We start from the raw sequence: 12,207 nt of genomic DNA on the forward strand, positions 1-12,207 counted from the left end.
GAGGTGCTGCATTTCTTGCTTGGCATTGCGAAAAAGTGCACGGTGACAATCTGGTGAAGAAAGAGCTACACATGATCTCGCCTCAAAACTCCGGGACACTGTCGAGTGTACAAAACCAACTCTGTCACATTTTGTTTTGAATATTTTGTTTTTTGGCTGACACTCGTTCAGAATCAAAAGGGGCAACTTTATCTTTTGCCGATAACCATAAAATAGGTGAGAATGGATTGACCTCACACGCTGCCTAAATTTTCATTTCTATTGAAAGCCAATATCGTTCATTTTACACAAATGCTAAAAGTTAAAATGGTCCCCGGTGTCTGTTGAAAAGTGGAACTGTAGCTTCCAAAGACATTAACAACATCTCTGACCTTTTTTCAGGGAACTTAATGAAAGGATTTCATGTTTCTTCAAACAGAAGAACCAACAGCAGGAAATTCCATGATAGGATAAGGTTCATAAACTCTGGATGAAATGAGTTTGATGGGCCGCAGGACCTTATCTCACTTTCTTGGGGAAATGCAGTAAAGCTGCAGTGTAGTGCTGAGCTCCACTAACAATGAGTGCAGATTGCCACTACGACACCACTACAGCCTCGATACTTCCACCCATGCTCACTGCTGGTGAAACTCCATCCTGTCAACTAAGCCTTTCTCGATGTTCCCTTATTTTCCTGCACATGTTGCTAAAGCTGGAATGCTCTCCAACGTTCTAACATTCTTACCTTAACTGATTTATCCACGTTCCCCATTGGTTAAGGTGCTCTGAGTATTCTGTGGTGTCTCTATCAGCAGTTCCAACGTCTAGTACACTAACAGTTTGTGTTGGATAAGGTACCTAAATGGAAGAGACCATGAATTATGTGACTCCTGACAACATTATTGCAAGGAAGATCAAGCATCTTTTCTATTGTTCCACTAAGACCGATAGGGATTTTGAAATGGATACCTGCTCCTTCCACAATGTACAATCTATCCTCTCATGAACTTGGCCCTAACTATTTAATACCATGATGAAAAACCTTGCAAAGTCCTCCCTGATACCAAAAACAATCAAGGTAACAACGAGAATATCCACCAAGGAGCACATCTCTACTATTTAACCCTCTACAGATGACAGCCGCCCCTATTATCGCCTCCTAGACACAGAATCTATAGTGGCTGTTGGTCTCAGTTGACTGTCTTCTCTCCCCTGGGTTAGAAGGTCTCTCTCTGGTTCGAGTCACAACAGACTTGAGTACATGATTCAAAACAGATTTTTTTTTTTTTTCATGGGATGTGGGCATCACTGGCTAGGCCAGCATTTATTGCCCATCCCTAATTGCCCTTGTGCAGGGGGCATTTAAGAGTCAACCACATTGCTGTGGGTCTGGAGACACCATGTAGGCCAGAGCAGGTAAGGATGGCAGATTTCCTTCCCTAAAGGACTTTAGTGAACCAGCTGGGTTTTTACAACAATCTGCAATGGTTTCATGGTCATCATTAGACTTTTAATTCCAGATTTTTATTGAATTCAAATACCACAACCTGTTGAGGTGGGATTTGAACCCAGGTCCCCAGAGCATTACCCTGGGCCTCTGGATGACTAATCCAGCGACAATACCATGACACCATCGCCTCCCCCCGATTAATGCACCATTCACCTTCCGTGCTGATTGTGGGACCTTTCTGTGTGCAAATTCACTGCACATTTCGCTACCTGACAACAGACAGTAACTAGATATCCAAAGACATTAGCTGAAGTTCTTTGGGACATCCTGTGGATGTGAAGGTGCCATAGAAATTCAAGCACTTTCTGTTTCCCATTTCTAAGGGCAAAGGACGATTCAGAATTGCAGGAGCAAAAAGAGCTTAAAAAGTGGCAGGCAGAAGAGAAAATGTCAGTATTTTGGCCATTTGATCCAAGCTGAAAAGCTATAGCGATCCCCTCCAGTGGGCAAAACAGAGGACAGCAGAAAGAGAGGTCGACCTAGACATAGCTAGATAAGGGACTTCATGGAGCAGTTGCAGACGAGCTACAGTGGATGTGTGAGGATGGCACATGACAGACGAGTGTGGCACACCATGACAGCAGATTTCCTAGCCAGGAATAACTACAAACAGGCAGACAGGTAGAAGGACATAACCTGTGGATAGGGAGGGCTCAGTAATATGACCTGAGTAATCGTGGCCATGAGCAGTAGGACCTGGAACTTGTTTTTTTTTAAAGTACCAAGGAAGAATTTCCCAGAGTTTTTTTTCTCTGGAAATTGCCCACAGGTTGTGCAGGGAGATGGGGTTAGCCAATTTGTGCTCGCACAATAAATAAATGAGCCATTATTCAGTTTTTGATGGTATTGGATTGGGTGTATTTTTTTTCTCTTTCACAGGATGTGGGCATTTTGTTGCCCATTCCTAATTGCCCTTGTACTGAGTGGCTTGCTAGAGGGCAGCTAAGGGAAATCACATTGCTGTGGGTCTGAACTCACATATAGGCCTTGATTCAAACATGGACAAATGAGCTGAATTTCAGAGGTGAGGTGAGAGTGATTGCCCTTGACATCAAGGCAGCATTTGACCGAGTGCGGCATCAAGGAGCCCTAGTAAAACTGGAGTTAATGGGAATCAGGGGGAAAACTCTCTGCTAGTTGGAGTCATATCTAACACAAAGGAAAATGGCTGTGGTTGTTGGAGGTCAGTCATCTCAATTCCAGGACATCACTGCAGGAGTTCCTCAGGGTAGTGTCCTCAGCCCAACCATCTTCAGCTGCTTCATCAATCACCTTCCTTCCATCATAAGGTCAGAAGTGGGATGTTCGCTGATGATAGCACAATGTTCAGCACCATTCGCGACTCCTCAGATACTGAAGCAGTCCATGTCCAAATGCAGCAAGACTTGGACAATATCCAGGCTTGGGCTGACAAGTGGCACGTAATATTCATGCCACACAAGTGCCAGGCAATGGCCATCTCCAACAAAAGAGAATCTAACCATTGCCCCATGACATTCAATGGCATTACCATCGCTGAATCCTCCACTATCCATCTTTGGGGTTACCATCGACCAGAAACTGAATTGAAACAGCCATATAAACACTGTGGCTACAAGAGCATGTCAGAGACTAGGAATCCTACAGAAAGTAACTCACCTCCCTACTCCCCAAAGCCTGTCCACTATCTACAAGGCACAAGTTAGGTGTGTGATGGAATACTCTCCGCTTGCCTGGATGAGTGCAGTGCCAACAACACTCAAGAAGCTTGACACCATCCAGAACAGAGCAGTCCGTTTTATTGGCACCCAATCCATAAACATTCCCTCCACCACCGACGCACAGTAACAGCAGTGTGTACCATTCTCAAGATGCACTGCAGGAATTCACCAAGGCTCCTTCAACAGCACCTTCCAAACCCATGACCACTACCATCTAGAAGAACAAGGACAGTAGATACATGGGAACACTACCGTTTGGAAGTTCCCCTCCAAGCCACTCACCATCCTGACTTGGAAATATATCACTGTTCCTTCACTGTCGCTGGGTCAAAATCCTGGAACTCCCTCCCTAACAGCGCTGTGGGTGTACCTACACCACATGGACTGCAGTGGTTCAAGAAGGCAGCTCACCACCATCTTCTCAAGGGCAATTGGGCATAGGCAATAAACGCCCAGCGATACCCATATCTGATGAATGAATAAAAAGAGAGGACAGACTGGCTGGGTTGTCAGATTTTCTTCCCTAAGGGAGACTAGTGAGCTAGATGGGTTTTTAACCACAATTGATGATAGCTTTATGGGCACAATTACAGGGAGTAGCTTTATATTCCAGGTTTTTTAATTGAATTTAAATTCTAGCTACTACCATGGTGGAATTTGAACTCATGGCCCCAGACCATTAGCCTGGGCCATTGGTCCAGTGACAATACTGCAACACCACCATCCTCTCTTGCTTCTGGCCAGGACACTAACAGGACTCTTACTAAACTCCTGCTGTTTTCAACTAATGCTATTGGATCTTTTATATCCACGTGAGCAGGCAGGTGTAATACCTGGTCCAAAAAAGATGGAATTAATTGGGATGCAAATGATCCAGTGTCAACCCCCATGCTTCTCAATGTACCTTTACCACAGTGTGCTGAAAGGTCCAAGCTAAACATGAAAAGATGTAAACTTGGAAACCATTTTTAACAGTTTTCATCCCTCAAAAGGTAAAGCTCACCTTATTGCCATATCCCGTGATCTGCCTGGTCCATTGCCGCCAAGGTTTAAAGCACATATAGTCTCCATCTGGTGATCCAAAATCTGGCACAGTTTTATCAGTTGGGTCATCCTCTGTTTGGATTGGCAGCTGAAGCAGAAACCAACGTGTTACTAGTTGAAACGTGTGAATAGTTGCGCTTTCATCTCGAGGATTTCAGCTCTCGCCCCAATTATTTTCCCCCCAATGGCTCAGTTTGTGAAGGCTGTGTTCACCCCAGCCAAGCGGAGCAGAGGGTCCCAGTTTTGATTCCCAGTCTGCACTGCGCCAGCTGCCCTCAGTCAGGATGGTAGCAGCGGGTCCCTCATGGTCTCAGTTACCCTGGTATAGGAAAGGGAAAAGAGATCAGCGGAAGGTCCTATTGCTCATCCTGCTGGGAGAAAGAAAGACCTTGCATTTATCTAGGATCATTCTGATCCCAAAGGGCTTCACGGTTTTTTGAAGTGGTCACTGTTGTTTTGTAGGCAAACATAACAGCTGTTTTACACATGGTAAAGGCCTCACTAACAATGAGCCAGAAGGAAAAATTAGTAAAAAAAAACTGGGAAATAAGAGTACTGGTCCGAACTGGTCTTGTAGACCTTAAAATGGAACATCAGTAAAACTGGGAAATAAGAATACTGGTCCGAACTGTTTTTTTTCCTTCTGGGGAGCTAGACGGCCACTTAATTGATTTTGTTTGACGTATGGGTGCTAACACTAAGCCAAGACTAACCTCACTGTTCAATTCAGGTGACTTTGAGAATTACATATTGCATATAATTTACAGCACAGAAGTAGACCTTTCGGCCCAGCTGGTTAGTGCTGGTAATGATGCTCTATGTGAGCTTATCCCCCATCCTACTTCATTCAACTCTCACAGCATTTCCATCCGTACCTTCCTTCCTCATGTACTTATCCAGCTTCCCCTTAAAGCATCTATGATATTTGACTCAATCACTCCATTGTTCCACAGATGTGAGGTGATTGGTAGAAGGGTTAGAGGGGGACATGAGGAAAACTTCTTCACCCAGAGGGTGCCGGGTGTCTGGAATTCACTGCCTGGTTTGGTAGTGGAGGCAGAAATCCTCAACTCCTTTAAAAAATACCTGAAGTGCTGTAACCTGCAAGACTACGGGACCAGGTGCTGGAAGATGAGGTTAGAATGGGCAGCTAGTATTTTACTTTTTCTTTTTCGGCTGGTGGAGAGACAATGGGCTGAGTGGCATCTTTTCTATGGTTCTATGTCGTAGCAAGTTTCACACTCTCACCATTCTCTGGGCCAAGAAGTTTCTCCTGAATTCTCCACTGGATCTGTTTGTGGATCTCTCTAATATTCATGACCTCTAATACTAGTCTCCGGCCCCTAAAAAATGGGGACACCTTCTCTACATCTACACTATCAAACCCCCTTCTTCATTTTAAGGACCTCCATTAGGTCACCCCCTCAGCCTTCAATTTGCATTTGAATGTGAATTTGGACTGATTCAGTCCAGGTTAGATCTGGCTCTTTGGTCAACTGAAATGCAGATTGGCTCTAATTAATAAAAAAATTCAACATCAAAAATTCAGATTCACATTAAGAAATCAGTTCACTAAAGCCTCTATTACTTCAGAGGTTGAACTGAAAGGGTTGTGGGTAGATGGCACTGGCTGCAAGTTCCACTAAGGTCTTACATGGGCAAAAGTCTTGAAAAACAGCCCTACTCATGCCATCTTGATAATGGAGGGGCAGGCAGACTCACCTACACCCTCACCAACCAGAATTTAGGTGGAAGTTATACTAGGAAATTTTAGGCTCAATTAGCTTACCCACACCTGTAATGTGATAACTGGCTCATAACTCCCTGAAATCCTCACCCATTATCACCTTCACTCTAGACTATTCCAAGACGCTCCTGGCTGGCTTCCCATCAACCCATACGAGGCAAGCTTCAACTCCCAGATTTTGATCGACAAAGGAGTGAAGGGTTATGGGGGCAGGCAGGAAAGTGGAGCCAAGGTCACAATAAGGTTAGCCACGCCCTTATTGAATGGCGGGGCAGGCTCGATGGGCTGAATGGTCTACTCCCACTCCTATTCCTTTAGATCTTACGATCCAGAGCTCTGCTGCCTATATCCCATCAGCCTCCGTCCTTGCTGATGTACATTTTAAATATTTTGATCTCAGTTCAAAATAGTCACTGCCGCATCACTGTTCGAATCACTGGGGAGGGTTTTCTCCTTGATATGGGAGTGAGAAAGGAAGTAGGTGGGCATGAATGGGGACACAATCCCCACCCCCCACCCCCCACCCCCCCCCAACCTCTCACACTGCCATTTTGCAGGAGGATGGGTTGGGAGTGGAATGCCTACCTGTGCATAAGCAGCAAGTAGCTTGTGTTAAGCTAATTCAAAGGCTAATAAATTAGTGAAGAATTGGAATCTTCCAGCTGGCCTGTAGGCCTCCCACTGCATGACAGGATGACATTTGCCTGGAGGTCACCGTCTGGCAGTAGACCAGGGGGCTAGCACTCCTGACAGACTTTGAGGCCCTACCCCCACCATCTACTTGGCTACAGCTGTGAGTGTAGGTTGTCCTGTGAAAGGTGCCCCGCTCTGCAATGGTGGGCCCGGAAGCCGTGGCCACTTTTTAATTTCAAAATTATTAAAGTTGCTGAGAGGGTGCCTCGAGATGGAAGTGCCCTCCCTCCCTACCTTACCTGCATAGGCCTCCTACTTGCCTTCCGGCTTGGAGAGCCCACCCGCCGTGTGGAAAATCACAGCCGGGTGACTGCTCCTGACGCAGTTAGTGCAGGGTCGAGACCCCGCATTAGACTCTGACTTTGGGGTGCTGGTCCAAAGTGCAAAATCCTGTCCATTATTTCAAGGCAATGTTGTAAGAAGATCCCAGTGAGATATTCAAAAGTCTTTTGTGCACCTGTTTTACACAGTTATGGATATTTGGAAAACTCGTCAACCTTCCCACGTTAAGTTCATTAAACAGTTGTGCCACTTTACAGAGGCCCCCTTGACAGAAAAATACAGGCCTGAGGCCTTGTCGGAAATAAGCCCGACAAAGCACTTTAGGACACGTCCAAGGCACTTTATAAATTTAGGTGCTCAGCGTTTTTTTGAATGATATACTAGCTTTGCACGTACAACCTACACATCTTTCAAAGTTACTTTATTCAAATTATTTAATCGTTCAACATTTTTAAGCGTTTAATTCCCACTTTGCTGTGATGTTTTTCAAATTCAAATCATTTAATGTCAAATTCAAAGCGTGAACACGGAAATTGATTGATTTATGGAGTTGTTGCATTCCTGTGCTTTTTTTGGGGATTATTTCTGACAAGGCCTCAGGCCTGTATATTTTTTATATCAATGCAACCTCTGCAAATCAATCAGCCTCACAATCCTATAGGGGCCACCACTACATAGTGAACTAATTGAAGGAAAGGTGGTATGTCTTACAAGTATTTTTAAACTGCACGAAAAACAAACAGAAAAAAAAATGCTGATGTGCAATGTCTCAGTTGGAAATCACTCTTGTTACAAGGTTAGCATCTGGTGAAATAAAGTGATTCCAACAGATGCTGCAGCAAGACTATTTTGAACCCAGATCAAAATATTTAAAATCTGGGTGGTCAGCTAGCACCCCCCCCCAAGCCCTTCTGCCCATCATAATCCTTGTAAGGCCCCAGTAAAACCACAGGTTCAAACAACTCACAATACTCTCAATTCAACTCGCAAAATAATAGATGCTGCACTTGAACAATGCACCCCACAATAGCGTGCCAGGTTTGGCGAGGCTATTTTTTGAATCAGGACCTGGGTGGGATTTTGCGCTGATGCAAATCGGGGGATGGTTAAAAAGTCAGCAGCATCTCGAAATGGCGCTCGCTGCAAACCCAAGGTGAAGGCCGCAATCTGATGAAAGCGCTAAAAATAAAAGATGTAATAAAAAAAAACGATGATACCTTGGTTCCATGTTTAGCTTCCTCAAAACTCGCACACATTTTTGTCAAAAACAGGAATAAATATTTTTGGTTGGTTTTTTTTTTCCTCTCGTTGGAATGCGCGGAAGTCTCCACGAGGCAAGAGCACAGGGCACAGTTGCCGGTTTAGTCAGGTGACGCTTTTGCGTAATGCAGTGACGTGCATTATTTTCTCTGCTCATGGGACAGCCAGCAGCTGTGGAAGACACTACAGAAATGCAAGCTCTTTCTTCCTGACTGTGACACTGAAATGTGTGGTAAGTTGGCAATTGGGGGGGGAGCGGCATAATGGTAATATCAGGCTTCCAGGCTGATGCTGTGGGGACATGGTGGAATTTAAATTCAATTAATAAACCTGGAATTAAAAGACTAGTTTCAGTAATGGCGACTAGGGGAACCAATGTTGTAAAAACCCATCTAGTTCCCTGATGTCTTTTAAGGAAGGAAATCTGCCCTCCTTACTTGGCCTGGCCTACACAGCAATGTGGACGATTTTTAACGGCCCTCTGAAACGGCCTAGCAAGCCACTCAGTTCAAGGGCAGTTAGCGATGGGCAACAAATGCTGGTCTTGCCAGCGACGCCCTGCGAAAGAATGTTTTAAATAGGGCTGTGATATAAAATATGACAAGCCGGCAGCAAATGTAAGAGATGTTAAGTGGACACCAGAAAAGGGTGGAAATAAATTTTCAGAAATCGTGCGTGGGTTTTAACACAGTCTCTTTCTTTCAGTTCAATTGTCTTTTTTTTTGTTAAAAAGAACCAGTTAATGTATTACAGATAAAACGTTGCTGTTTGAAGACGGGACAGATTGAGAAATTACAGTCTCAAAGTTACTCTTCACAAGATTAACTCCTCACGACGTTTAAGAAGTATTTAGGTGAGCACTTGAAATGCCAAGTGCTGGAAAATGGGATTAGGATAGATAGGTGCTCGACGGCTGGCACGGACACGATGGGCCGAAGGGCCTGTTTCTGTGCTGTATGACTCTAACTCTAACTTGATGCACCCTTACTGAGTTCACATGACATTCCTCTATCCACCAGTCCAGCAGAGCTATGAACCAAAGTAGTGAGAAGTCCTCCAATTGCTTTCACCGTTAACAGCAACAGTTATATTACATTTTCTCATTTTGGATTTGTCAATAAGATTGGCCCCAGCTTATGCTTGGCATGGGCACATGGGGATAAAAACAAAAAAACTGCGGATGCTGAAAATCCAAAACAGAAAATAAAAAATACCTGGAAAAACTCAGCAGGTCGGCGGAGAAGAACAAAGTTGACATTTCGAGTCCTCATGACCCTTCAACAGAACTAAGTAAAAATAGGAAAGGGGTGAAATATAAGCTGGTTAAAGGGGGGGTGGGGGAGTGGGAGAAGGTGGGGGGGGGGTTGTTGGGACAAGCAAGCAGTGATAGGAGGAGATAACCAAAAGATGTCACAGACAAAAGGACAAAGAGGTGTTGAAGGTGGTGATATTATCTAAAGGAATGTGCTAATTAAGAGTTCACTGAGGAAGGAAATATGGCTGTGAAAGCGGGTTTTAGTAAACACCTTGTCAAACACCAGGAGAGAAATTGAAAGCAATGAAGGTGAACAAGGCAAAAGAGAGATACGAAAATCCCAACGGAGAGTAGGACAATACTTCTTCAAGGTAGGCATTCCTTGAAGAGAAGTGGCAGTCAATTAAACACAGAGATAAAAACAAACAAACACATGGCACATGGGGCTTTTGTTTGGGCAATTATATTGAACACTGCCATTAAACAGCTGAGCTAACCATGGGTGCTCCATTTACTTATTTTAATAAGAAGAGTGCGGCTCAACAATGCTGATAAAACCCCTCCGGAAATAAAAGGCAACAACAATCAAGAAATAGATAAATGGTTTCACCTTTTTCTTAATCTTGGAACAGTCCATATGCATTCAGTTTCCTTGTTTGTTTTGTAGTCTTTCCGGGTTATGGGAGCGGCTTCCGCCCGTTGGGCTCATCACAGCTCTATGAAGTCCCATTTCTTTGGTCGATGGTGTTATGTCGACAGCTTACTGCTGGGGTTGTGAGATGTGGCACACTTTCAGTTTCTAACTCAATGTCATGTAACTGTATTGCTCTTTCTTTAAAAAAATTTATTCTCGGAGGATGGGCATTGCCGGGATTGTTGAACTCATTGTCTGACCCCAAGTTTCACTTGAAGAGGTGGCGGTGAGTCAGCTTCTTCAGCTGCTGCAATTGGCATGGTGAAAGTGCTGGCACAATGCTGGCCAGCAATGCCAGTCTCCACCCCATTCCCTCTGTCTTTGTGACTGAGTCATAGTCAGTTCCCTGCGGGGGCAATGGCAGAGGGACGGCTCCCCTGTAGAGGGAAAACAAAACTCGCACCGTAGCGCAACCTTTGGCAGCTGCCGTCGCAAAACACTTCACAGGCCAGCGACGAACCTTTTGAAGTTAAAAATAGAAAATGCTGGAAATGCTCAGCAAGTCTGGCAGCATCTGCGGAGAGAGAAGCAGAGATAAGGGGCCGGATTTTCCCCCTGGGCTTTGGAACTCTGGCGCCAGGGCCAAATGAGGGACATCCTGCACTTGCCTGCCAAGGGGACTGGGAGGAGTGTTGGTGGGGGGGTGGTGGGGATGCGGGTGGGGATTAGGGGGATTGGGTAGCTGTTTTCCCATGGACGGGCTCCTAATTAGCTGCCTATGAGTTCGCTGCCCTTAAGGCAGGCTTGCCAGCTCAATCGGAGGCCCTAGCGGCTCTGAAGCCTTGGCAGCCCCACTAAGGTCAGCCACAGACGCTGCCAGACCTCCGGAGCATTTCCAGCATTTTATATTTATATTTCAGATTTGCAGCACCTGCAGTATCTTGCTTTCGTATAAGTACTTGCGAAGAGTCGTCAGTGTTGCAATGCAGGAAATGTGGCACAGTAAGAGGTCACAAACAGCAATAAGATAATGACCAGATTAATTGGCTTTAAGTGATGTTGATTGAGGGATAAATACTGGGTCAGGATACCAGGGAGAGCTCCCCTGTTCTTCAAAGAAGTGCCGTGGGATCTTCAACTTGAGAGAGAGAGCAGATGGGGCCTCAGTTTAACATTAGACCGGAGAGACAGCACTGACAATTGAGCTCTCCTTCGCCGAAGCGGAGTCTGGCCTATAAGGCTCAGGTTTCTGGAATGGGACTTAAACTCACGACCCACTGACTGGGAGGCGAGTGTACCAGCAACAAGCCACAGCTCATTAGCAGCTGCCCGCTTTACATCTTATAAAGTGTCCCCGCCAAATACTGACATTTTTACGTGTTGATGTTAATCTTTCAATCGAACAGCAGCCTTTTGGGGAAGAGAGCTCTCAAATTTTCACTACTCTGTGGTTGGAATTTTCTGGCCCCATTGGGGTCGTGGGGGGGGTCACGGCAGGTGGGGAGGTGAGGGGGGGGGGGACAATATGGCGGGAAGGCCAAAAGTCAGTTTCGCGCCGTGGTGAAACCAGTTTGCGATGGCCCGCTCCAGCCACCAATGGCAGGGCTGCGTTTACTCCGCCGCATGTCAGGAACATCATTTTAATACATTTACATCTAATGATCAGCCCCGCTTGCCGGAATCGTTCCCCCCGCCCCCATGTCAAATTTACCCCCCACCTCGGCGTTTGAGGACTCTGGGTCTATACTCGATGGAGTTTAGAAGGATGAGGGGGGATCTGATTGAAACTTACAGAATACTGAAAGGCCTGGATAGAGTGGACGTGGGGAAGATGTTTCCATTAATAGGAGAGACTAGGACCCGAGGGCACAGCCTCAGAGTAAAGGGAAGACCTTTTAGAACAGAGAGGAGGAGAAACTTCTTTAGCCAGAGAGTGGTGAATCTATGGAATTCATTGCCACAGAAGGCTGTGGAGGCCAGGTCATTGAGTGTATTTAAGACCGAGATAGATAGGTTCTTGATTGGTAAGGGGGTCAAAGGTTACGGGGAGAAGGTGGGAGAATGGGGTTGAGAAACTTATCAGCCATGATTGAATGGCGGAGC

At 45.4% G+C, this 12,207-nt stretch overlaps 1 long non-coding RNA gene across 2 annotated transcripts in view; it reads right to left on the reverse strand.

The window, feature by feature from the left end:
- Nucleotides 1-10,230, reverse strand: part of LOC144684155 (uncharacterized) — a 33,157-nt gene extending 22,927 nt beyond the window's left edge. For both annotated transcript variants that reach the window (XR_013577415.1, XR_013577416.1), the window contains exons 1-3: nt 10,081-10,230; nt 4,193-4,321; nt 725-837 (exon numbers count right to left, since the gene is read on the reverse strand). This is a non-coding gene — a long non-coding RNA (uncharacterized LOC144684155). The remainder of the gene's footprint in view (nt 1-724; nt 838-4,192; nt 4,322-10,080) is intronic.
- Nucleotides 10,231-12,207: the final 1,977 nt, after the last annotated feature.

This window comes from Cetorhinus maximus, chromosome 9 (genome assembly GCF_964194155.1).
Source record: "Cetorhinus maximus chromosome 9, sCetMax3.hap1.1, whole genome shotgun sequence".
Lineage (NCBI taxonomy): Eukaryota > Metazoa > Chordata > Chondrichthyes > Lamniformes > Cetorhinidae > Cetorhinus > Cetorhinus maximus.